The following is a 25,876-nucleotide window of genomic DNA, read 5'->3' on the forward strand; positions in this document are numbered from 1 at the left end:
ATTATGCAGCATACACAAGGCCCTTGTTACAGGCACTAAAAGAGGCACAGCAGGAAAACAAACACATAGAATGGACAGAAGAGATGAACACAGCATTTGACTCACTAAAAGAACTGATATCAAGCGCTCCAGTACTGGCAAATCCAGACTATGGGCGCGAATTCTTCTTATTTTCACACTGCAAAGGAACACTGATGACAGCAGTATTGACACAAAAGACATCGTTAGGGCACAAACCACTGGCTTACTATAGTGGCACCCTAGACGCAGTAATGCAAGGTCATTTCGCGTGCGAGCAATCTCTAGCTGCAGCCGCGTTCGCGATTGAGAAAAGTGCCACGATAGTGATGGGCTGTCCTGTGACACTGTTTGTGGAACACTCACTCTTTGCAATATTAGAGCGATCAAAGAGCACCTTGACAACACAACGCGCCACAGCATATGAAATAATACTGTCCAGCGCAAACATCCACATAGTAAGATGTAAAACAGTGAACCCAGCCACATTCATCACAGAGGCGTGCACCGTAGAGGACATGCAAAACCACAACTGCGCTACATTCACAGGTGACGAAGGTCAGGATCAAGTGATTTTTGAGAATGCCCTGAACGAGGGAGAGGTGTATTTCGTAGACGGGTCAGCATCAATAGATATGGAGACAGGAGAGAAACATGTGGGTATGGCAGTTGTACGATTAGAGGAAGATGAATACGAGACACTAGTGCAACACCGCCTCCCATCCCACTATTCAGCCCAAGCAGCAGAACTAATTGCGCTAATAGAAGCATTGCATGCCGCCAAGGGGTGCGCAGTGACAATATATACCGACTCAGCATACATGACAACGACAGTACACGGCGGGTTGGCACGGTGGGGGCGGAGAGGGTTCCGACGAGCAGATGGAACACCAGTTCAGCATGCAGAACTATTGAAAGAACTGATTGAGGCTCTGCAAGACCCCACGGCAGTGGCCATCGTAAAATGCCAAGCCCACACCACAAATACAGATTTTATATCTTTGGGGAACGCGGCAGCAGACGCCGCTGCCAAAGAAGCTTCGTATTTACAGAAAGGTGTAGTAGGAGAATACATGTTGCACCACACAGCAAGCCAAGAGGTCCCCACAGGATACAACATGATGCCCACACAGGAAATAATAGAGCTGCAAGAGGGAGCTAGTGCAGAAGAAAAATTGCTATGGACTAAAAGGGGATGCAGCAAATCGCCGACTGATTTGTTATGGCGACAAAAAAGTTCAGGAAAAGCGGTAATGCCAGTAACATTGTTAGAAATAGCATTTCAACAACTACACTTTCCCGCACATAACGCAAAGCAACACATAATGGCAGAGATACAAGAAGATTGGTTTGCACCTTGCCTCCATGAACATGTCACAAGAATGGCTTTAGAATGCACGACATGTCAGATTTACAACTCAGGTATGACATTGCGCACACTGAGAGGAACGATACCCAAACCAAATGGCCCATTCAGAGAGCTCCACATTGATTATGTAGACATGGGAGAAAGATGTAACGGGGCTCGCTACATGATTGTGGTTGTATGTCCATTTTCGAGATGGGTGGAGGCAGGCCCCTGTGCGCGCCCTGATGCGAAGGGCGCCGCGAAGTTCCTAGTGCGGGAAGTGTTCCCGCGCTGGGGGATTTGCGAAGTTATTCGCTCAGATAACGGCACGCATTTTGTTAATGAACTATTCAAGGAAGTGACTACCCTATTGGGAATAAAGCACAAATTATGTTCAATTTATCATCCTCAAAGTAATGGCGTAGTGGAAAAAATGAACGGTCTGTTAAAAAGCAGATTGTCAAAACTGTGTTTTTCCCTTAAAAAGACCTGGATGTACTGCCTGCCTTTGGCCTTGTTCGAGTTACGAAATCAGCCAAGTAAAGACCACCACTTGTCCCCGCATGAGATCGTCACGGGAAGGAGGATGCACACAGTGCATTCACCTCTCCGTGAACGTTCTGATGCACACAGAAGCGCAGCGATATTAGGAGAGGAGTTCACAGAGTACTTGAGAAAACTGACACGGGCAGCGCGCGTAATTGCAAAGCAACTAGCCCCCCCCTCTACAAGAGAGGAGGGGAACACAACAGAAACAGAGACAATGCCTGAAAAACCATTACAACTAATGCCTGGTGACCTTATATATGTCCGAAGTTTTGTGCGAAGGTGGAATGCACCACGTTTCCATGGCCCTTATGAGGTAGTGTTTTGCACACCGACAGCAGTAAAGGTAAAGGGCCTACGATACTGGGTGCATTTGACAGACGTACGCAGAGCTTATAGCGCCGCGGAAGGTGAGGTACAGGACGAGGCACAGACAGCTGCGGACAATGAAATTGTGCAGAATGGATGATGGGAATTTTGTGTGCATTAAGTGCTGAACACTGAACACGAATGGCGCATGACATGCGTACTGAAATGAACATGTGTATATACATATATATATATATATATAATTTTTTACAACTTTTTAAGGTTTTTTTTTGGTCCTTTTTGGGTTTTGGAGAAGTTTTCTTCTCTCTCTCTCTCTCTCTCTCTCTCTCTCTCTCTCTCTCTCTCTCTCTCTCTCTCTCTCTCTCTCTCTCTCTCTCTCTCTCTCTCTCTCTTTCTCTCTCTCTCTCTCTCTCTCTCGACTTTTCTCTTTATGTATGAAATAATGTACTGATAGTAATATTTGTAAAGTTACCTTGTCTGTGGACATACCCCCTCCTTCACCCACTCCCATACTTTGCCGAAAAATTTTTTCACAACGTTCTAAATGTTTACATGCGTGTACTTAATGCACTTTTATGTCTCAAACAGGATTCACTATGGCATCGGATGGGCAGCCTGCAACTAATAGATTTGTTAGATTTAGAGAAATGTTAGTAGATAGATTGACATATTCATACGAATGCGGTTTATCAATGTGTGTTATTGTGTTCTTCATCTCAATATTCTGCCTAATGACACATTGGGTCATAGCGTTCATCTCTACTGAGATGAACGAGGGGGGAGGGGGGAGTAACACCACCCTTGCCCCTGGCACGAATTCAATTACAAACATGAATATTAAAGAAGGTGATTTTTTGATCTGGGATGGATCCCGCCTTGTATGGGGTTACTACACTGCACCACCCACTGCTGCCCCGTCACGATCAAAAGATGAAGGTATGGAAAATGACACAATGTCCCTACCTGAAATATATAACAGCCCCACTACCCTTCCCGCCCCGATACAAAACAGCGACTTGTTGTTTATTGAGGAAAATGGAAAAGTAATTACAATGACAGAACACAAGTCCCTACATGAAGAATTGGAAAAGGGGGGAGGGAATGAGAAAGGGGGGCCTATTCTTACACCTATCGAAACTATAAGGTACAGGAGGGGGGAGAGAAGTAGGCGAAGAAGAGAGACAAGCAGGAGGGGGTATGATGAGTATTATGGGTTAGGATTAGACAAGATGGAAGACCCACGACACCCCCACCAAGCAAATAAATGGTATGCAGATATGAGTACAACAGCTAAACAGACAACTAATGAAAGCTGCTATGTCTGTTCACTCATCCCCCATGCATCAGGTACACCCAAAGTGTTGTTGCCAAGAGAATTGCCCATTGTGGATGCCCAATGTCTCCTTCATCTCACACTGTGTAGAATAAAGAACACCTTTCAAGCACACGATGTCTCTTTCAAAATAATACAGGACAACAAAACGTGCTATTCAAAAGCGTCTGGAGTGGTCTGTCCTAAAGAACCTTTCTTTGCAATACAAGGGACGCTGTTTTCAGAAAACAAATGGAAAGATGAAGAAGTACTGTGCAAAGCGGAAGCACTGAGAGGTGTCCAACCAGACAAGCTGCGATGGATGGAAAAAACGTGCTTACCAATATGGAAAGAACACATCTCTAAACTAACATGGGTAACAGCGATGGAGAAACCCTTCAAGCTACAAAGTGAAATACAAAACGAACTATGTTTCAAGGGAGAAGGAAAAGTGGCAATGGGAACGAACAAAAACTGTAACAAAACTCTCACCATCCCAGACATGAAAAAAGGAACAGCAGCACTAATGGACACATACTGGGTGTGCGGGAATCAGGCTTACTTGCACCTTCCCCAGGCATGGAGTGGCAGCTGCTCGATGGCCACTTTGCATTCGGCCCTAATGGTGATTCCAGAAAGCCCCGTCGACAAAAATAAAAAGACGCAAGGAAACATGAACAAGGACGAGACGTCTCCCACTGCAGAAGCACACCTCTATGTCCTGTCCTCCGGAGGGAAAGAAGAGGAGCTATCACGGAACAAGCGAGCATCAAACTATATATCACAAGCGTCATCCGATTTATTGGCACAGATCCCAGACAGGTATCGCCTGTTCAGCTCCGTGGAAACATTTTTTGCCTCACTGGTTTCAAGTGTCCAAGCAAGAGCAAATGCAAAATGGCTTCAGATCACACGGTGGGAATTGATTCAGCTGGCCAATGACACTGAAGAAGGTTTCAACATAATAAAGGTGGAATTACGAGCTCTGCGACTAATGACCATGCAGAACAGGTATGTTCTGGACCTGCTAACAGCAATCGATGGAGGTGTTTGCCGAAAAATAGGAAGTGCGTGCTGCACGTTCGTACCTTCTGAAGACGCAGAAAATGGGTCCCTGTCACACGTCATTGAAGCAGTCCATAACCTGGGAGAGAAAATGAAGCTGGAAGGTGGGGCTAAAGACAGCTCATGGTTCGACAATATCTTCTCCTGGGTTCCCTCCTGGCTTGGAATGACGATGAAATTATTGATACCGGTGGCGGTGGTCCTCCTCGTGGTGTTCTGCCTGTGCCAGGTGGGCCTTCGATGTTGTGCTAACGCAGTCCCTAACGGTGCGATGATGATGGTGACAATGGGCAACTCTGGTGGTACAATTAAGGCGACACAAGAAGTACATGTACAGACAGGACCGGATAACACTCCCAGATACCAGTTAGTGCCTATGTGCCGTGATAAGTACATAGTAGACAAACTATGGCACACCACTATCAAAGAACCCAGAGATGTGGAACTGGAATGGTATGAGGAGGTCTGGGTAGACTTGGAAGAGACGGGTGACTGTATATATTTAACATGTACCCCAGATGAGTATGCTAGAAGAGGTGAGAGCTTGAGGGGGGTATGCAGAGCCTGGATGCCTAGAAAAGGAACACCTGCATGGGATGACGCAGTGATAGAGGAGCAAGAATGTAGAAGATTAGAAGAGCTAAAGAATTCGTTACTTTAGTAACGAAAGGGGGGAAATGTAGGGGAGGACTGGCCGCGAGGCCCTCCTCACCTGCAGCCTTCTCCCCAGGTGAGGACCATGACTCGGTGGCCGTCCCCTCATGCCACCCGGGCCCAGGTGGAGGAGGGGTCACCCGCCGACGACATTGCCCACACATATCCGTTCCCTGCATATACCCAAATTCAGTTAGGCCTAGAAGCCATCTTGTTTAGCAAACATGGCGTGAGTTCAGCACACTGTAACGAGGCCCCCACCTTTGGAGGACCTTTCATGCATCTCTGCCGCCGCAGTAGCCCTGGTAGATCCGCTGCGAGCGCGTTCCCATGAGAAAGTCGGATATGAGCTAACCCGAGATGCTAACACTGTAACATTATTCTCATCCACAATGTAATATCGCACCCTGCATGACCTGGTCCGCGAGGCCGGGGTGACGGGAAAAAAGCTGAAGCATCACTATCTGAAGAAAGTAGAAAATAATTCAAGTATTGGTATTAACGAACTACCTCGGTTTAAACAGATCATGTAAACTGTGAATTAACCATAAAGATGTAACGTTACATGATACCACCCTAGGTCTGGACTAGTGCTGCTACAACCACAGAGAAAGATGTCGACCAAATGTATAGCCTTTACTTACTCATATATGTTTTCTTAATTACCTAAAGCAGCGAGCATCAATTTCTGTAGGCCATAACCTAGAACGACCTCGTGTAACGTTTAATGTACATAAAATAATCACATCATGTAGTAAATATAATGTTAGGTAACGAAAAGGTACTCGGACCGACTGTATTAAAGAAATGTGTAACGAAATGGAAATATATATGTGTGTTTAAATAACATCAAAATAAGGCGGAACGTTATAAAAGTTCTGCATTTAAAAGTTAGCAACGCACGAGGAAAAAACCTTTGTGAGTATATGCAAGGCCATTCTTCCTCCCACCCTGCCAAGCCTGCCAGATAAGGAAGCTAAGGCCTGTGCCGCACTCCCTCACCTCCCCCAACCAAGCTGGAGCCGCTTCAGAGAGTCAGAGGCCCCGGCACCGCACCCAAGGCCACAGCCCACCACCTGCGTTATTTACAGCACGGTAATAAACCCACGTTTTGAATCCACTGATCTACCAGCACCCTCTCGTAAAGTCCACAACCCTCCCCCCTAGACCACCCCAAGAACGACCCCCATCACTGGGACAAGACACAGAGACCCATTTATATAATAACTTCTAACGCGACAGACAGGCATGTACCAGTCGGCTCAGGCCCCAAAACTCAGCCCCTCGACCTAAAATACCGGTCAATAGGACACAGGTAAATCTCACCCTAACCGACAATCACCGGACCTCTCAAGAGGTGCATTCCTCATGCGTTGCGTTTATTGTATAAGACAAACTGCCGAGCGATTTATTGATGAACTTAGATGTCGTTTCTTGAATAACTGCAGTGTGCATGGCCTAGGGCAAACGAGTCAGGAGAGGTATTCATCTTTGTCACAGGCTGCCCCAGCATACCAACACCGCTCGGATGACCTCAAGCTGGCCTGCCAGGCCCAACCCAACCCACGAGGCTGACCAGTGACGTCCTCACGCCAAGACCAACCACGCTGCAGCAACACCTATAGTTAGTCGACGCCACCCAATCCCAATTAACTTGTGCCCCCTATAGTGTGTAGGTTCTGATGACGTTTTTTGTATTAGAAATACGCCTGTCTTTGCTATTGTCAGACAGAGCGCTCTCGGAGGTTGCAGAGTTCTTTGCATGCCCTATTCTTTGGATAAACTCCCACTTACGCTCACCCGCACTCTGTCTTGGCCTTATTCCCACTACGGGAGAGTCCCTTATTGTCTCTCATTGCGGGGAGGATCGTGCTGAAATTGGGGGCGCTTCCTTTCACCCTTATGCAATTCTAACTTTTGGTTATATTCGCGTAGATGGGACCACCGAGCAGGACACAGGGCATCAATTTTCTGTAACCCCTTTCGACTCCATCTTGGTAACTAGGCCTCACTGCGATAGTACAAAATGCATCTCTCCCTTTTGCCCGCCGCTGTAGCTCGGAGCACATGGCCCCCACCCTCGTCCCCACTCCAACTGGAAAACTCTGCGGCTCCATTCTCTCGCTGAGGCCGGAGCTGCTTGCAACAAATAATAAATGTAACACATCCCTTTTCCTCTGAGATCACTGTCCTGCATGTGAACCAACATGAGCCAAGCACATAGCTCGTCCATCTCCACAAAAGTGTCCTTGCCTTCTTACCCTCGCCAGTTGAAACTTATTGCCATTCTAACCCTGTGTCCTTGCAAGGCATCCCTTTCATGTGCCATACTGCCAACATCGCTATGGAGCCCACCCAACAGACCCCCCAACTAACATTAGACCCCTGTGCAGTATATCGTGCCCAATACTAACAAGTGCCACATACCTGAGACTAACCCTATAGTTCAATGACAGTATTGTAGTGGTCAAGGCCCTTAAACCTGTGACCTGTCTAACCCAAATATGTAGATGGTATAAACCCTTGAGTGATTTGTATAACAACATGATACACTACTGAGAGTCTTTTGATCAACTGTTATTTAGTGCATGCATTACTCAGAATGTATTTTCTTAGCTTAGATAGTGACCACCGTGTTTCACAGCGACCTGACCTTCACCCATCCGGAGCACAAATGTCTGACGTCAATCCTCCCGCCAACCAAGCAACCAACCCGGAGGAAGAGATGATGCCCACACCTAAGTCACCACCACGGCTGACCAATCCTGGTCCAACGTAGCATCATATGTTAAAAATGTAGATGTACTATATAAATGTGTTGTAACCTTGATGTGGTCAGAGCACTCTCAGAGATCTAGATAAACCTTCCTTAAACTCTCGCAGCCTGTGCTTTTGTGCCTTATTCCCTGCCCAGGGAGTGTCTGTTTTATTCATTTTTACACGTGTGAGTCAGGGTGGGCACAAACATTTGGTGACTCCGATGTGATCAGAGAGGTGCCTCGAGGCCGGCGCCGAGCGGCGAGATCCGGGACACCCCCCAGCGAAACCATCGTCTCTGCGGCCGACCAGCCTGTGCGCACTACGAAGAAGGGTCAAGGGTTCCCGGTTGACGAATACCCGACTGAAAAGCTGCTCGCCGAGGCGGGCCACGGCTTGGTTGGGGTGCAAGCCTGACTGGTGTCGGACTGCGAGCGGCGATCCTCGGGTCACCTGACTGAACAAGTGAGTGCCGGTTGTAAAGGTTACGAAGGAAAGGTAAGAGGGAGATAGGGGGGGCAGGTGGTAACAGGTAGTAGGGAAGAGTAGGGCCTGTGTGAGTGATGATGAGGCTTTTCTGATCTATCCTTTATATGGCCATTAGGTTTTGGTAAGAAGTGAAGAGAAAAAGAGATGTGGTATCCTAGCCCGAATGGGGTAGAAGGTGGCGCTGCGTAGAATTGTCTCGTCCAGTGCAGAATAAATAAGTGAAGTTACAGAGAAAATAGTAGGAGTCTCGTATATTGAGTAGACTCGGAGTAGTTATTTAGAACATTCTTTTTCTGGTACGAAAGGATTCTTGGAAAAGAGTAAGAGGGTGTAAGAGGTGGAGAGTGAATGAGAAGAGCAGGCGAAAACACGCACAGGTAGTGCATGTGCATGATAAGTGTTATATGTGCTTTTGTGTTCTGTCCATTTTTTGTCAAGGATATCCAAGTACTGTGATTAACTTGTGGTTAAAGTGGCAAAATATGCAACAATGAACTGTTGAATTTGAACATGCAATAACTAAAAGGTTAACGTTGAAAAGGGGGTTGATATATACATATATATATCTTGATACATATATGTGCATACAAATTACAAGTAATTGACAAAACTCATGGTATATTATCCAACTGGTGAAGAAGTTATTAAGGGGAAGGGGAGGTCAAAAGGTAAGTACAGACAGAGAGACAGAAAGGAAACACATCGTCATGGGAGGAATAACACCACTAGCACATATTTGTCAGCACCTTCCGTTATACAGAGAGAAAATACAAAAATACCATGATCAGTGGTTGACGGAGATAAAAGGGGACAGTGTGACACCAATCTGGCCAGAGGGTGGGTCATTCGATAAAAGAGTATTAGATCTAGTATCTACACACTTGTTGGCAAGGTATAAGGGGAAACAATTGCAAAACAGAAGGGAAGTACTAGACCTATGGCGAATGTTTGAAGAGGTTACGCCTGCAACAGAGGTAAGTAAAGAGAAAGTGAATGAAACACAGAAAACACAGGAAGTGGTAAGTGGAACGCCAAAGGGCGAGTGCACAACCACTACAGCTGAAGGCGACACAACTAAAATATATCCTCTAATGTCCAGACCAGCAGTAGGATATAGTGAGCCCCTGTACGTACCAGCATGTCCAACTCCTACACCTACAACAGGAGCAGTTGCCACAGCACCACCCCCCTATGATAAAGGAGGGTTGTATGGCCCAACAAGCGCACCACCGTGAATTTAGCGCATATCACTGGAGAATTAGACTGCCAGCTAGCGCAGGCACAGATGGAGATAACGCGGCTATGAGCGTTGTGCGACAGGAGCCAAATACTGCCCGGGGGAGGAGAGGTGCCACCATTATCCATAGCGGATCTAACACCAACATTGAGCACAGCAGGGGAAGTGGCACAAGCGATCTCAGAGCCAGCACGGTCAGTATCGTCACAAGGAACACGCGTACCACAAGGAAAAGACAAAGAGTGGCAGTCAGGGGAGTTCCTGTTTAATCTAAAAGACAAACCCGTGAGGATTATACGCCCACCCACCCCAGACAGTGAGAGAGGAGAAGGATGTGAAGGGAACAATGAGCAAGAATCAGAACTAGAAGAAGTGTGGTGTGACTTAGACAAATATGAAGAGGCAGTTGCCGAGAGTGGGTCTCCATTGCCAAACCGCCGGTACCCAGACACACCATCGGCACCACTATGGCAGGGTAGGCTAAGACAGCGAGGGGGAAATATGATGGTAAGTAAGACAAAGAAAGGTGCGGTAAGTAAGGTAGGGAAGTAACACAAGTTGCAAATGCCATTGATACATAAAGGAGCAGGTAGGCCACATTACATTCCATGGGCTCAAAAGGATAAAAGCAACTTGCTAAAGGTCCTCCCCCCACTGTCGGGAGGGGCTGGGAAATGGAGACATGCCTTTGAGAAAAACACAGCAGGAGTGCCGCTAGCGATAGGAGATGTGAAGAGCTTATCAGTGTCAGCAATTGGTGACCAAGCAGACGCAGTGTGGGAAAAGGCCGGATTTCCCGGAGTAGATGAGTTGTGACCGCCACGATGGATCGGCGTTCAATAATGTTCGAGCACAGGTATGGGATGCATTGAGGCACACGTTTCCAGATATTCCAGATTTACATTTAGTGATGCAGTGCACAATGGAGGAGAACGAGGATCCTACGCAATTCATACTACGGGTGCAGGATTTATGGAGAAGCGAAACTGGCACGGCGTGGAACCAGTCCACCGCCTTGTTTTACTTTATCATTAAAAAGGGGCTCCCGAAGGAGGTGCAGAAGGCCTTGGACAAAATAGCTGGGATAGAATTCAAGGGCTGGCCTGAAATACAGAGTATAATTGTGCACCACTGCAGGAGGATCAAAGAGAGAGAAAAGGATATAGCACAAAAAAGGCTGGCAGACGAGGCGAAGCTGGTGCAGAACAAATTAGTGAAGGTCGCCGCCGTCAACGCCAGCGTAGCCACAGACAGAGAAAACGAGGGGGATGAAGGAGCAGGAAACAGACCAGCAACAATAGCGGCACTGCGGGCCACAGGAGGACAAGGACAGTGGAACGGAGAGGAACAATATGGTGGACAAAAGTGGCAAGAAAGACCAGCAAGAGGAAGAGGTGGGTACCGTGGCCAGAGAGGGGGGTTTGGAGGTATGGGAAATAGGGGATTTGGCGGCCAAGGAATGAGAGGCGGACCACAAGGGTCATGCTGGAACTGTGGGAGATGGGGACACTACTCTAGAGATTGTAGAATGCGGCCTTCAGGGTATTTCCAGGGGCAACAGCCCATGGAGAACGAACAAGGGTGGGGGTGTCCACACCCAGGTAGCCCCTACGGACTACCGATGGGAAGTGGGAGACAGCAAGACTACTGCTATAACAAACCTCAGGTACAGCAAGGACAGCAACCACCACCACAACCAATGGCAAGACAAAATGCAGTGGGAAGCGCGACCAATAATTGTTATGCAACATCTGCAAACGGTGCGCCTGAACCGTACCGTGGTGTGACTTTGATCGGAGATAATGTCTTCTCCGTGCCAGGGCAAGAAAGACATTCAGATTAGGACAGCCCACAGGGAACACTTGCATGTCCAGTCCTATCCACCACCCTATGTGCAGAAGAGGAACCACTAGTGGGGGCAGAGATAGGAAATAAGCAGTTTATCTTTATGGTAGACTCTGGAGCAGAGAAATCATGTCTTATGGAAGAGCGGTTTCCGCTCTCAGGCAGGAATTTGGAGACGCAGGGGTTCTCTGGGGCTATTTTAAAAGTTCCTTACACTAAAGATCTTGATATAACGGTGGGGGGAAAAACCGTGCGCGCACCCTTACTGTACCACAAAGACATGCCAATAAACCTGCTGGGTAGAGATTTGTTGAGCAAATTGAATATTACGATCTCTTTTACAGAACGAGGAATAGTGTGCTCAACACCAGAAGTATGCCCAGTACGAGCAATGTTGATGATCAGCACAGTAATGAATGAAGTTGTGGTGCGAGGGGTACCCATTGATATCAGCATGTTCATATATGGTATCAAGGTGTTAGCACGAGTGGTGCCAGAGATAACGAGAAAAGAATGGAGAACACCATCAGATTTCATATTCCGCCCAATTGCACACACAGACATTGTACCAGACACGATAATGTCCATAGACATTGAGGCAGTTCAAGTATCCAGCAAACGTATTGTGGTCATAGGATGGATGCGCAGGGGTGCGAGTGGAGGACTGTGTTATGCATAGACCCAAACATAATGCTACGAGATATAACAGATGAGGAATTGTTCACTGATGGTGAGGATGATGGAGAAATAATAATGGAAATAAGCATACCATGTGATATTATGGTCCAATACAGAGAGGTACATAACTCATTGATGGCTAGGGTTAAACCCCCACTGACTATATTTGAGGAAGACATGACAAATGTAGCACCTGAAATTTGGACCACCGGGCCCCACAATGTAGGGCTGCTGCATGAGGTTACACCAATAAAAATAAAACTCAAACCAGGTGCAATGCTGCCGAGAGTAAAGTAATATCCCATATCAAAAGAAGCGGAGGAGGGAATTAGAGAGACCATAAATGCACTCCTGAAACAAGGCATCATAGTGCCATCAACCTCCCTGTGTAATACAGTGATTTTCCCGATAAAAAAAGCAAAGGGAGGGGCGTGGAGGATGATCCAAGATCTCCGCCCACTCAATGACATCATTCAAAAAAAGTTCCCATTAGTGCCTAACCCGGCATCAATATTGTGCAGTGTGCCAAAAGAATCAACATGTTTTACTGTAATTGACTTGAAGAATGCTTTCTTCTCCATACCACTCGACCCAGGATCCCAGTACCTGACAGCGTTCACAATAGGGAACAACAGATATGAACACCGCCGACTCCCGCAAGGGTGTTGTGAAAGCCCCAGCATTTTTAACAGGGTGTTACGGGAAGACATTGGAAACATAGATGTAGAGAGCACCATCATTCAATATATAGACGATTTGCTTGTCTGTAGCCATACAGAAGAAAAGTCTCGAGAAGACTCGATAGCACTACTGAATGTGCTAGCTGCCAAAGGAGACAAGGTAGACAAAGGGAAATTGCAATACTGCCTTGCCGAGGTTGTATACCTCGGACAGTTAATCTCAAAAGATGGGAAGCAAATACTCCCAGACAGAGCAGCTGCTATACGCAACATAATAATACCAAAAACTGTGAAAGACATGCAAAAATTTCCTGGCATTTGTAATTATTGCCGAGCATGGATCCTTGATTACGCGGCATATACACGCCCCCTACTACAAGCATTAAAAGAGGCACAGAAGAATAGGGCGACAATAAAATGGACGCATGAAATGATAATACAGTACTCGAAATTAAAAGACCTCATCGCTGACGCCCCAGTCCTCGTGAACCCAGATTATGAGAGGGAATTTGTCTTGGTTTCACACTGCAATGGGACACTGATGACAGCAGTACTGACACAGAAGACATCACTAGGTCACAAACCATTGGCTTACTACAGTGGGACACTAGATCCAGTAATGCAAGGTCATTTCGTGTGCGAACAGGCCCTCGCAGCTGCGGCCTTTGCGATTGAAAAAAGCGCCACCACTGTGATGGGATGTTCGGTAACGCTATATGCGGAGCATTCATTGTTCGCCATCCTTGAGGGATCAAAATCAACACTAACGACACAAAGAGCAACAGCATATGAAGTAATAATTTCAAGCCCCAACGTACACGTTGTGAGGTGCAAGACAGTGAACCCAGCAACATTTATTACAGAGCCATGCATGACAGAGGACATACAAGAACACGATTGTGCCACATATGAGGCGGAAGGTGACGACATCCCTAAAGCAAGTGAGAATGCCCTACAGGAGGGAGAAATATATTTCATAGATGGGTCAGCATCAATAAACCCTGAGACAGGGGAAAAACACGTTGAAATGGCGGTAGTGCGCATGGAAGAAGATGAATATGAGACAATTGTGCAAAGGCGCCTCCCATCCCATTATTCAGCACAGGCAGCAGAATTAACTGCCTTGATTGAAGCCCTGCGCACAGCCAAAGGCTGTGCAGTGACAATATACTCCGACTCAGCCTATGCAACTACCACGGTGCACTCAGGGCTGACACGGTGGCATAGAAGAGGATTCAGGAGGGCAGATGGTTCTCCAGTACAGCATGCAACATTGTTGAATGAACTGATAGATGCATTAGCAGTACCATCGGTAGTGGCAGTGGTGAAATGCCAAGCCCATACCAACAACACAGACGCAATCTCATTGGGAAACGCAGCAGCCGACACAGCCGCAAAGGAGGCCTCGTATTTCAGTGTGACACCAACACTTGAGTGCATCACAAAAGCAACCACCAAAGACCCATGAGAGGAAGCATACAATAATACCCCAATAGCACAGATAATAAAGTTACAAAAACGAGCGTCCCAAGAGGAGCAAGAACTGTGGAGCACACGGGGATGTACACAATCAGCCACAGATCTCATTTGGAGACAAGAGACGACAGGAAAGGTTGTAATGCCCATAGAGTTACTAGAAATAGCATTCCAACAGTTGCATTTCCCCGGCCATGTAGCGAAGCAACACATTGTTGCAGACATTCAGGAACACTGGTTCGTCCCCAATTTACAAGAGCACCTGTCAAAATCCATTGTAGAATGTATAACATGCCAAACATATAATTCTGGAATTACATTAAGAACACTGCGTGGTACCTTGCCCTGACCAACAGGACCATTTAGAGAGCTCCACATAGACTATGCTGATATGGGAGAGCGGTGTGACGGAGCAAGATATTTGATTGTGGTGGTATGCCCCTTTTCAAGGTGGGTGGAAGCGGGCCCATGTCCCCACCCAGACGCGAAATGTACGGCCAAGTTCCTCGTGCGGGAGGTGTTTTCACGATGGGGGATATGCGATGTGATTAGATCAGATAACGGCACGCACTTTGTGAATGACCTCTTTAAGGAAGTGACATCACTTTTGGGGGTGAAGCACAAATTATGCTCAATTTATCACCCAATGGCGAATGGGGTGGTGGAAAAGATCAACGCATTATTGAAGAGTAAGTTGTCTAAGTTGTGTAACACATTGAAAAAGAACTGGGTTTATTGCTTGCCCCTAGCACTGTTCCAACTCAGGACGCAACCGTGTAAAGACCACCATTTGAGCCCCCACAAAATTGTAACTGGGAGGAGAATACACACGCCAGTATCCCCGATTAGAAGAGCATTGGATGCACACAGGGCTGCCACAGTGCTGGGGGAAGAGTTCAAGGAATACCTAACCCAGATAACACGCGCAGTACGCAGCATAGTGCGACAAATAGCACCGCCTTTTACTGAAAATGCGATGACTGATACTACTACACCGGCCACAGATAGATCAAGCGGGCCACTAATGCCGGCGGCACATGTGTATGTCCGCAGCTTTGTGAGAAGGTGGAATTCACCCCGGTTTCATGGCCCCTACGAGGTCATTGATAGTACACCCACCGTGGTGAAGGTGAAGGGATTGAAGTATTGGGTGCACTTATCCGATGTGATGAGGGCACACAGTAGTACAATCCCCCAGGAGGAGCAATACAGCGCTACTGGGACAACAAATGAGGTTGAAGGAAAATAACAAAAGAGTCAGTAAAAGAATATGCAGAGATAAAAATGATGATATGTATTTTGTTCTGCACAGCTTACTTCCTCCTTCTTTCTTTTCTGTCTCTTCCCCCCCTCTCCTCTTAAATTGGCCAGCATATTGTCTCTATACCCCACCTATCTCTCCCCCTCTATCTCCCACCTTCATTTTTGATGGTTGTCTCTACAGCAAAAGTACATGAACAATAGAGTAACAGAACAAGCCTGACTGAAAATAATGATTAAACGTGAGGTTGAACAAGAATGTAAATATATGTATATATTGTGATGACTTAACAAATTTATATCGCCCCTCCAGGTGAACAATGGCCCAACAACCCACGATCGGAGAGAGCGAATTAATGTTAGATAGCGATAGGGTCGCCATTAGGGCTAAAAGGTTCAGTGATGTTGAATGCGTATTGAAATATGCTGCAATTTTTATGTCAGCAATGTTGTTTTTTGCGGCTTGGTACTATACCCTTTTATCTCTTGTTGATGACATGCAAAGGGGGGGGAGCAGGGCTAACATGATAAGAGAAGGATCGCAAATGATATGGACTAGGGTGAAGACTATATGGCAGGAGTCACATGAAATTAATGTTAACAAAACAGATGGAATGCAACCCTCAGAATACATCACTGTGGGATCAACAAGTGTGTCAGTGTTACATTTCGATGTAAATATGAGTAATGCTTATGGATATAACGAATATGATGGAGATTATTATTGGACAAATGATTTAATTAACACTAGTATTAATGCACAGACAACCATACACCCTACCTCACACAATATTGCTGCTACTGATGATGATACATATGCCATATTGAATAGTAATGATACAACATGGGCTGTGATGTTTCCAATACATTACAAAAGGGTGAAAAACAATGATCAGGAAGGGAGGAGGAGGAGAAAAAGGGGAGCGGGAGGGAAAAGATACGACATCTATCACGACCTGGGGTTCGATGAAATAGAAGATCCCCGCCACCCTGATCAATCAAATAAATGGTATTCTGACATGAGTGCCACGGCAAAGCAAGCAACAAATGAGAGCTGCTACGTCTGTTCACTCATCCCGCATGCATCAGGAACACCGAAAATGTTAGCAACACAGGAAGTGCCCTTGTCGGAGGCCCAATGTTTAATTCATCTGGTTTATGCAGAATATAGAGCACATTCCAGGCGCACACTGTCACATTGGAAAAGCTGGAGAATGAGAAAACATGCAGAAGCCGGCGCCAATCATCAAAACTCCTTGCTGAGATCCCTCAGAAATACAAGCTCTTTTCAACAGCAGAGACATTCTTTGCCTCACTTCTCGCCCCTGGACTACAAGCACGAGCAAACGCCAAATGGTTGCAGATCGTGCGCTGGGAGCTCATTCAATTGGCTAACGACACTGAAGAGGGGTTCAACGTGATAAAGATAGAGCTCCGCGCGTTGCGCCTAATGACAATGCAAAATAGATATGTCCTCGATCTCCTCATGGTGATGGACGGTGGTGTTTGCCGAAAAATTGGGGGGGCATGCTGCACATTCGTGCCAACTGAAGACGTTGATAACAGGACACTCTCCCATGTGATAAACGTAGTGCACAACTTAGGGCCATGTGCTCTGAGCTACAGCGGCGGGCAAAAGGGAGAGATGCATTTTGTATTATTGCAGTGAGGCCTAGTTACCAAGATGGAGTCGAAGGGGGTACAGAAAATGGATGCCCTGTGTCCTGCTTGGAGGGCCCATCTACGCGAATATAACCAAAAGTTAGTATTGCATAAGGGCAAGGGGCGTACCCACCACTAGAGGCACTTGGTCCAAGTTTTGTACTGAGAAGTGATGGTAGAGAGGGGCCCATTGGCCCCTCGCTCCCACACATTCCCCCTTTCATTAGCACATGAGGATGTTCTCTGGAATAAAGGCTTTCAGTTCCTGGAAAGTACTTGTAAAATAAAAGCACTCCTGCCCTGAAATAAAGTGTTCTGGGGCCTGTGGCCATGGCAAAATGTTCCAGAAGGTATTCAACAAGTTACAGATCTGTAAAATATTATTTCTTTTTTTCAGATACCAACTTTTAGATCGGACGATCAAAACGCGATGGAATGAATAACCAAGGTTTATTCTAAGGTTTAACCTAAGGAGAACAGGGGGAGGTGAATGTGCTGCAATTACTTACCCCACTGACTCCAATTTTCCCAAATGACTAGGCAGGTCCACTGGGGGGTCACTGAAGGTAGGTTTTCTCATCTTTGTATCTAGTATAATATGCCCAGGAGCTGCGAGTGCAAGGATTCTTCCAGTCAGTTCCAGGAGCAGAGCGCAACCCTTGGTGTAGAATAAATGGAAAGTGCACTGATGCAGACCTCTGCAGGACACTTCACCAGATGCGGGAAGGTGAGTTCCATGGGTGACAGCAGGTGTCTTTCCAGTCACAGTTGAAAAAGACTGTTTAGAGTAGGATCCCTTGATGCTGGGAATTTAAAACTTGGCAGGAGGCGACTTGTGGCATGAGCTTCTGAGCACCGAAGTTCTGGTGACCAACGCAGAACGACGACGATTCTATCGAGGCAGCCCACTGGAGAGCTGGTCAGTCCCCTGGGTGGTCCAGGGACACTTCTGGAGGCTCAGGACAGCTGTATCCTCGAGAATGCATTGAGAGTGGTTAGTCTCACCAGTCCAAAGGTTGAAGTACTGCTCAGGGTCTTTTCGAAGATCAGGTAGTCCAGCAGGGCTTCACCAGGCCAAACACAGGAAGGGATGCCATGCCTCTTTGAGAATCTACAGATCCTCAGTCAGCTGCCCTTTTACACGCATCTATGCGATTACTGCACCGAGTTTACTGCGCCGGCCAAAAAGCGACTTTGTTTTTTCATCCCCTTTTTCACAACATTTATATGTGGGGAGACCCACTGCAAGCCCCTCTAATCCCCCAACATTAATTATCATTATTTACTGTACCCCATCACCCACATACATATGCTGAGAAATGGGGGTTGGAAAGAAAAAAAGTCTGCATCTATGGCCAGGGCAGTAAACCCGGGGCAGTAATGGTATGCTCTACTTCTATACAAGATACTTGGCTCCAACGCTGATCTGAAGAAATGGCTGCAGGAGTCCTCATCTTATCCTAAATCCTGGATGGAAGCAAGTCTAAGCCCAGCAATGCCAGGGATCTGCACAATTCAAACAGCCAGCAGTGGCCCAATCAGGGACAACTGTGGGTTTCACTCATGCCAAACCCCTGACTCTCTGGCAATAGATGTAAAGTGGGACCAGACAGTCACACTCACTTCTTGGGCCACAGACTAGATATCACTAGCCTGTGAAAGCAGCAGCTTGCCCGGGCAAATGCATGACCTTATATGAGAGTTCCTGACCTGGCAAGGCAGGTAGAAGGCCAAACAACAATATGGCCAAAGGACAAGCAATAGATCTTGTGGCACAGCCATTTTAGAGAACTAAGCATATTTAGTAGCCAGACGTGGTAAATGACAATGTGCACACTAAAAATAATGAAAAAATTGTAAAAATGTATCTGCTGCCACCAGCTTCTCTTTAGGCATGTATAAAGGTAATCAAAAATCCCAATTGTAAAAGACTAGGTTGATACAAAGGTATCTCCACCGCACTGCATTGCAAGATGCTGTGTGCACTGTTAAAGAGTTACCAATAAGGTAAAAGGTAAAAAGACTAAAACGGCAACATAGTTTCTGTGAGAAACCTGAAGGTGTCTCACTTACTAATTCCCAGGGATCTGTCATACAGGTGGCCAGGACACTGCTATCACTATTGGATCCAGTTTCTGGGGTGGACCAGTGCGGGAGGATCACCTGGATGGGGGGTTCTCAGGGAATGGAAGTGGGATGCCGATGGGTGACACACGGTACACCCTTCCTTATAACACCTTTTCCATCCTACTCCATAGGATATTCAGAAGTTCTACCCCCCACCCCCTTTTCTAACATGAACACTTTCCTACACCATGACAGACAACAGACTAACACCAGAGCTGTTTACCTGACATGTCCCAACACAAGGGTCAGGCAAAATCAGGCAATTGACAATAACTATGCACACCTGACTGCCCTTTCCCTTCCCACAGGGATAAAATCCAGAGCACTGAAGCACATTTCGAGCAAGGCTGAATGCACGAGGAAGCAGCTATTTCAGACCGACAGTTCAAACAGAGGAGAAAGGCGGAGAGACCTGGAGGGAAGACGAGGAGGGAATTGTCCTTGCCCTTTTCAACTCAGACCTGCAAAGCCTCTGAAAGGAAAATCATAAGGCCAGGAAGTTCAGCTGGTATGTGGTGTGACAGGTGTCAACGGCACACAGGGCCCTCCCGCGCTGATAGCCAAAGCGGAGAGAAGCGCTTGTCACCGTGGTGCCATCCTTGACTCCCAAGACAAGAACCTTCAACAGTTCAGCACAGCCGGTAAGTCAGAGAAGACAGATAGTAAAACCGAACTGTGCTGGGCCCAAGGTTGCAGGCAGCAAACTTGTTGAACAAAGAACATGTGTAATTGAACCTTTAAAGAAACCCTAGTAAAAAGGTTCAGAAGTGGAGTGGTCAGGCGTCACGCAGGCGCTCATTCGAAGGACTCTGACTGGAGTCCTTTTGGGGTTGTGGTGTTTTGTTGAAACCACGTTGTAAGAGGCGGAAGGAGAGGCCGGTGTGAAGCATCAGCATCCAATGTTCTGGTCTCCAAAAAGGATTTTCCCAAAAGTCGAGTACGGTAATTCCTTAGTGCTCGGCAAAGTAAGACTAGACGGAAAAGAGTTTCATTGCCACAGCCACACAGCCTGCATGAGGAATTTTGCTCAGGCCGCGGCTTCCTTGCCTCTGTGACTTCCTTTGTCACCCATTTATACAGTTTAATAAACACTCTTGAACTGTGATCACTTGTGACTGTCTTTACTGTTGCCACCATGAGTTCCTTACATATCCCAGTACTGATAGTCTGAAGGACTGATCAGTTCCCCATAACAAGTGAGCAAAAGAAAGGCCAGGGAAGCTGAAGGCTTCACTTTTCTGCATAAAGTCTGGACTGGTTCAAAAGCAAAACGGTTTGGAGGGAACGTTGTCTAAAGAGAAATCTTTCTTAACACCTACACATAAACACAAATGATGCACATTCGTACAAATATAAACAGTTACCTAGACAGTAAACACATTCACACAAACCTTCAGGCATATGCAATCATTTTATGTTTGTACAATACAATGACCTGCACCTCACACAATGGATGGTAGAATTTCCTCCCTCTTGGTTCATGAACTTCCACAAGCAAGTCAGGGGCTAGGGCCCTTTCTTCACCCCTCCCTTTTCCTGTTGTGGAATCAGGTCAGGGGTGGGGTCAGCATTCTGCCCCTGTCCCTCTTGAGATGGGCAGGAAGAGGGAGGGTTGAAGAGGTCTTATTTCTTCCATGTGCTGGATTTTCTAGAGCTCACTGCAGGAGATCAAGGTTGTGACATCAGCGGAGGTCTTCCTAATGGTTGTCACAGCTGTCCATCTCACCAGCCCTACTCCATTGACAGTGCTCCTGCGAGATCAGGCAGAAAAGGAAAGGGCACAAGTGGTAAGCAGCAGATTACAGCGAGAGAATGTCACACATGGGCCTACTTGCATGGGCTCTGCTCTGGAGTGCGCATTATTTAGTGTTGTCTTGATATGGGCAAAATCTTCCTCGGGGCCAGCCCTTTGAGAGCAAAAAATACCCAATTCAGCCCAAAATACAGGTTCTATTGTGCTGAGCAGTGATCTCATGCTAGTGACAAATGACACCTTCAATAAGTTTTAGTATTTATTCTAAACAGTGAATTTCATATACATTTGGGATTCAAGTCAGAGAAGATTACAAAGCACAAAACTTAGAGAAATGCAAAATATAGAGAAACATAGAACTTAGATAAACATAGAGAAACATAGAGAAACACAGTCTTACGCCCCTTCAATCAGCACTGGGAGACCCTGGCCCTCATAAGCTAGCTGTAACAAGCCCCGCTCAGAGGACAGCGCTGCCGGGTGCCGTCAGAGCTCCAATTCCGGGCACTTGATCTTGCTCAAACCAAGTCCACAGGACGATCTCCCACCCGAGTCATGTGAGCATGCATATTTTATAATCTCGTGCTGCCCGTCCATGACGCACAGTTCCAGAACTTTCCCTGTGCAAAATATAGGCTGGCTCATGGAAAAAACCCAACTCTGTTAATTTCCACTGCTCCTTCTTCTGAGCCCCTCCCTGGCTCCCATCTGCGCGAAAGCTCAGGAATGTCTTATCAGTGCCTTCCCAGAGAAAAGGAGATTAGCTTGGGGCCATGCAGGGCTACCGTTAGTGAGGCAGAATATTCTAAGGGAAGCAGGGATGTATTAACCCCATCTGCAAGCTCTAAAAGGCATGCACTCATAGCTTAGTGTTCATAGCGCTTAAGACTGGCTATCTAAGCGCTATATAGGTGCCATACTGTTCCAAACACTCCAAAATGTCCATTAGCTACAGAGCTAGGGCCCTCTCCCTGCCTGTCTATCAACAATGCATAATGTGACCTATCACTCATACTAGGCCTGCATATTCCTTGTAGCTCACTACTGCATAATGGAAGTGCTACAACAGACTACTGTCAGCATTTTGGCACATACTTTGAATACACTATTGGCTTTCAGCGGCTAATGCTGTCATCTAAAGCCCTGATTGGCAAGGTTGCAATTTTGTGTATCACTACATTCCACCCCTATTCAACGTGTGTGCGACAAATGCTGACTAATACACATCAATATAGTATTTAGTGCAGTGATAAAGACCTTGGGGCTTTGCAAGAGGTTTAAGCAAACTATCTTCTAGCGGTTAGTCAGAGTGGCATGCAAGGTAATACACTACCTAAACAAAAATGTACACAAAGTGAACAGTGACATATACCCTTGCCAAAACCTGGCCTACACAAAAATACCTACACAAAGTGAACATGGACATTTACTCCAGCCAAAACCTGGCCTACACAACAATACCTAAATAATTATTGTATAACTGATTGTCAGTTAAAAAGCAGCATGCAGTTAGAATGTCAAGGCAATCCGGTGTAGTCTAATCTACAATGCACTATTGCATTTATGTATGGTTACCAATTCTAAAACCTGGCAGCCTTTAACTCTAAGGGCCTACCCTCCCCCTATGGGCTGTGTGATTAGACACTTCCCCCATGTATGTGGAACCCAACCAGAAACCATCTAATTTCGTGAACAAGGTGAACCCATGGGCACCAGGTTATCTAAATAAAAACAATTCTACTAATTTACATCAAGCATGGCATGTGTTATTCATGCAATCAAAAGCAAGCAATTTAATCCATATGTATGCTGGTAACTGTAGCTCTGCGTGCCAGTGTGTGGAGGATGGTCGCCCCCACTCAGTAAAAAGCCAACACCTGCTGATTAAACAATGTTTGCCATACAATGCATCGTGTGTATTTAGCAGTCTTGTTGACCTGCCCTATGGCAGAAAAAATGTCTTGATACCTAAAATCCTGCCATCTTCAGTGGTTGCCAATACTTGTAGCAGTGTTGGGCGTATCAATGGGCCCCACTAAGCCAAAAGTTCTATAGCAGAGCTGGCATCAGAACCCATAGTGGCTAACTTATTGTGCACAGTTTCTATGTCACAAGCATATAAAGCTCCTGCAATTAATGAATCTAGCTCCCTAGCTACGCGCACTCTAGTGATCGGCCATAGAAATGGACTCCATTTGTAGCAGCTTGGTAGTACTAAGGAAACATTGCCTCGTGATAAATCTATGTCTAAGTGTATCACTGTAATAATAGAGGTGTGCATTACCAGCCTACAATTTAAATGTTGCCTTACTACTGGAAAATCTAACATGTTCACAGTGTCTACCTATTGTGACTTGGAGAATACCTTTCTTCAAGTGGGATATCTACCATATACAATATTAGTTTTAGCTACAAACACCATACTACCATCCGGCAGTGGCTGTTTCATCACACCATTGTGTAAAATGCATTTAGTCAAATTATAGTCCATAAAATCTTGGCGAGAACACTCGCTGCAGTTCTTGGTCAGAAAAAACATCACATTAAACAAATTAAACAAATCTTTGTATCCATTCACTGAAACATTTGGGCCTATGACTTCATAGACACCAGTCATATGAGTCAGTGACAAAAGATGTCTGACAATGTGCCAGGCCAGTACGCTAGCAATTCCATGTGGATACTCATTTGTAGCGCTTTTCCAAATAATTATTCCAAATGTCTACAATCAAAAAGGTGACTCTGCATTAGTGTGCTGGAGACAGCTGTCCCCACTAAAACATGAAACTGGTTGGTTTAACAAAAACCGTGTCACACACTGTCATAAAATCAAACATCAAGTCAGTCATGGTTTCATTTACCTGCCTTAAGCTGGCTGTAAAAGTATCCAGTGTTTCAAAGATTACCATCTCAAATTAGAGCTCACACACTTGGCAGCATTACTTCAATTAAGGATCTTAACCTACGTACAGGTGACTTTGATGTGCGCACTCATTTTATCTCAAAATAAATTACACTCCTGCTTGCATATTTCTGCTGCCTCAACAATTCATAAATCATTTTCCTGCCTACGTGCAACGTAGAAGTTTTTTTTTTTTTTCAAAAAGCAAAGCATCTCTGGTTAAAGCAATTCAGTTGGAAGAGCAAAACCATTTCGTTTTTTCAGATTCATCTCAAAAAGTGCATTTAAAAACCATTTTTCAAATGTGTTAGCATTCAAGTGCTGTGTCACACAGTTGTTTGTGGTGCATGATCTTACAGTCCACAACTCATTGTCCATAGTCCTTTAAACAAGAAAGGCAAGACATGTCAATTAAGTTATTTCCAGCAACTGAATCATTTGAATGTGTAGCATCAAATATTTGATAACTATCCAGGTCTGCACCGTGCCAGTTCAGCAAAAGTTATTACTCTGTTGGACACCTTTCGCAGGTTGCAGAACAAATGTCCTCATACGTCATGCATGTTAGCAGCATTGAGTGCGGTGCAGGACACGTTTAAAGTTGACTCGCTTTCTCTGAGCACAGTTTGCTTGACTGATCAGTGTCACCCACAAATTGCACACATCTACTTCTGTAAATGGTGAAATGCATTTTGCTTTTTTTTGCCTAGGCAAAATACAAACAGAAATGTTAGGATTTCATCAAAAGTACAATGTCATTATTCATCAATATCAGGATGTCATCAAAACTTCAATATCAGCGTTATCCACCCCTTCCCTGAACACCACCCCCATCTTCAGACGTCTCATCAGGTAACTACACACTTTATCATTGCTACTGCAATTATTTATCACTCTTCCGCATGTTATTGGGGGCTTATTTACACTCAACCATACGGGGTGTAACTGCCTAATCACAAACTCATTTGTGCAATGCGATCATAGTTGGTCAATGGTACCTCAGACTGATCTGTGCTTTTACAAAAGCCATATAATAAGTACCCAGGTCGCACAATGCTTTTCTTTTTCACCAAAGCGATCACGAATGCCAGGCGCCAACTTGCTTCCAGTGTCTCATGATCTTGATTTAGTTTGCCCTGCTGGCATCACTCCATTTTTCAAAGGTAAAGTCTTTCAGTCCAATATCGCCTGCAGTTGCACAAGCAGCTTTGTTTATTTTTCTCCATACAGCTAGTGTCTTCCAAGCCTCTGGTTGTTTCACTTATCATTTTTCTCAAAGGGTGTTTGCTGGTTTCTTGGCCCACCCCTTTCAGCGTGATAGTCTAAGTCAGTTTCTTTTGTTGCTTCAACAAATCATTCATTCTTGCACTAAGCCGTGAGGCTTCTGGATCATGGCTAATGTGCAGTGTTCATGTTGTACTCCAAAGCCCTGTTCTGCATGTTGTCTCTTGCAAAACGGCTAAGCGCTTTTGTCAGTTTTGCTTCCATCTGGAATGCCATAATGTCTTTGTCAGTTACTCCAGCCCTGGCAATGTAGCTTGCATTTTGCCAGCTGTGTATTTTCATTTCTCAAAGCGCCTAGAGGTTTCTTCTCCAGTGCACAGCGCTTTACTTCAGTTCACATCACATGGAGCACTGGAATGCAGCTTGCACAGCAATGTCGCTTCACTTCACATCACATCACATGGTGCATGGGAATGCAGTTTGCACGGAGTCTCTTGAAATGGGCAGCTGTCT

Source organism: Ambystoma mexicanum, chromosome 4q (genome assembly GCF_040938575.1).
Source record: "Ambystoma mexicanum isolate Mex_15411 chromosome 4q, UKY_AmexF1_1, whole genome shotgun sequence".
NCBI classification, from domain to species: domain Eukaryota; kingdom Metazoa; phylum Chordata; class Amphibia; order Caudata; family Ambystomatidae; genus Ambystoma; species Ambystoma mexicanum.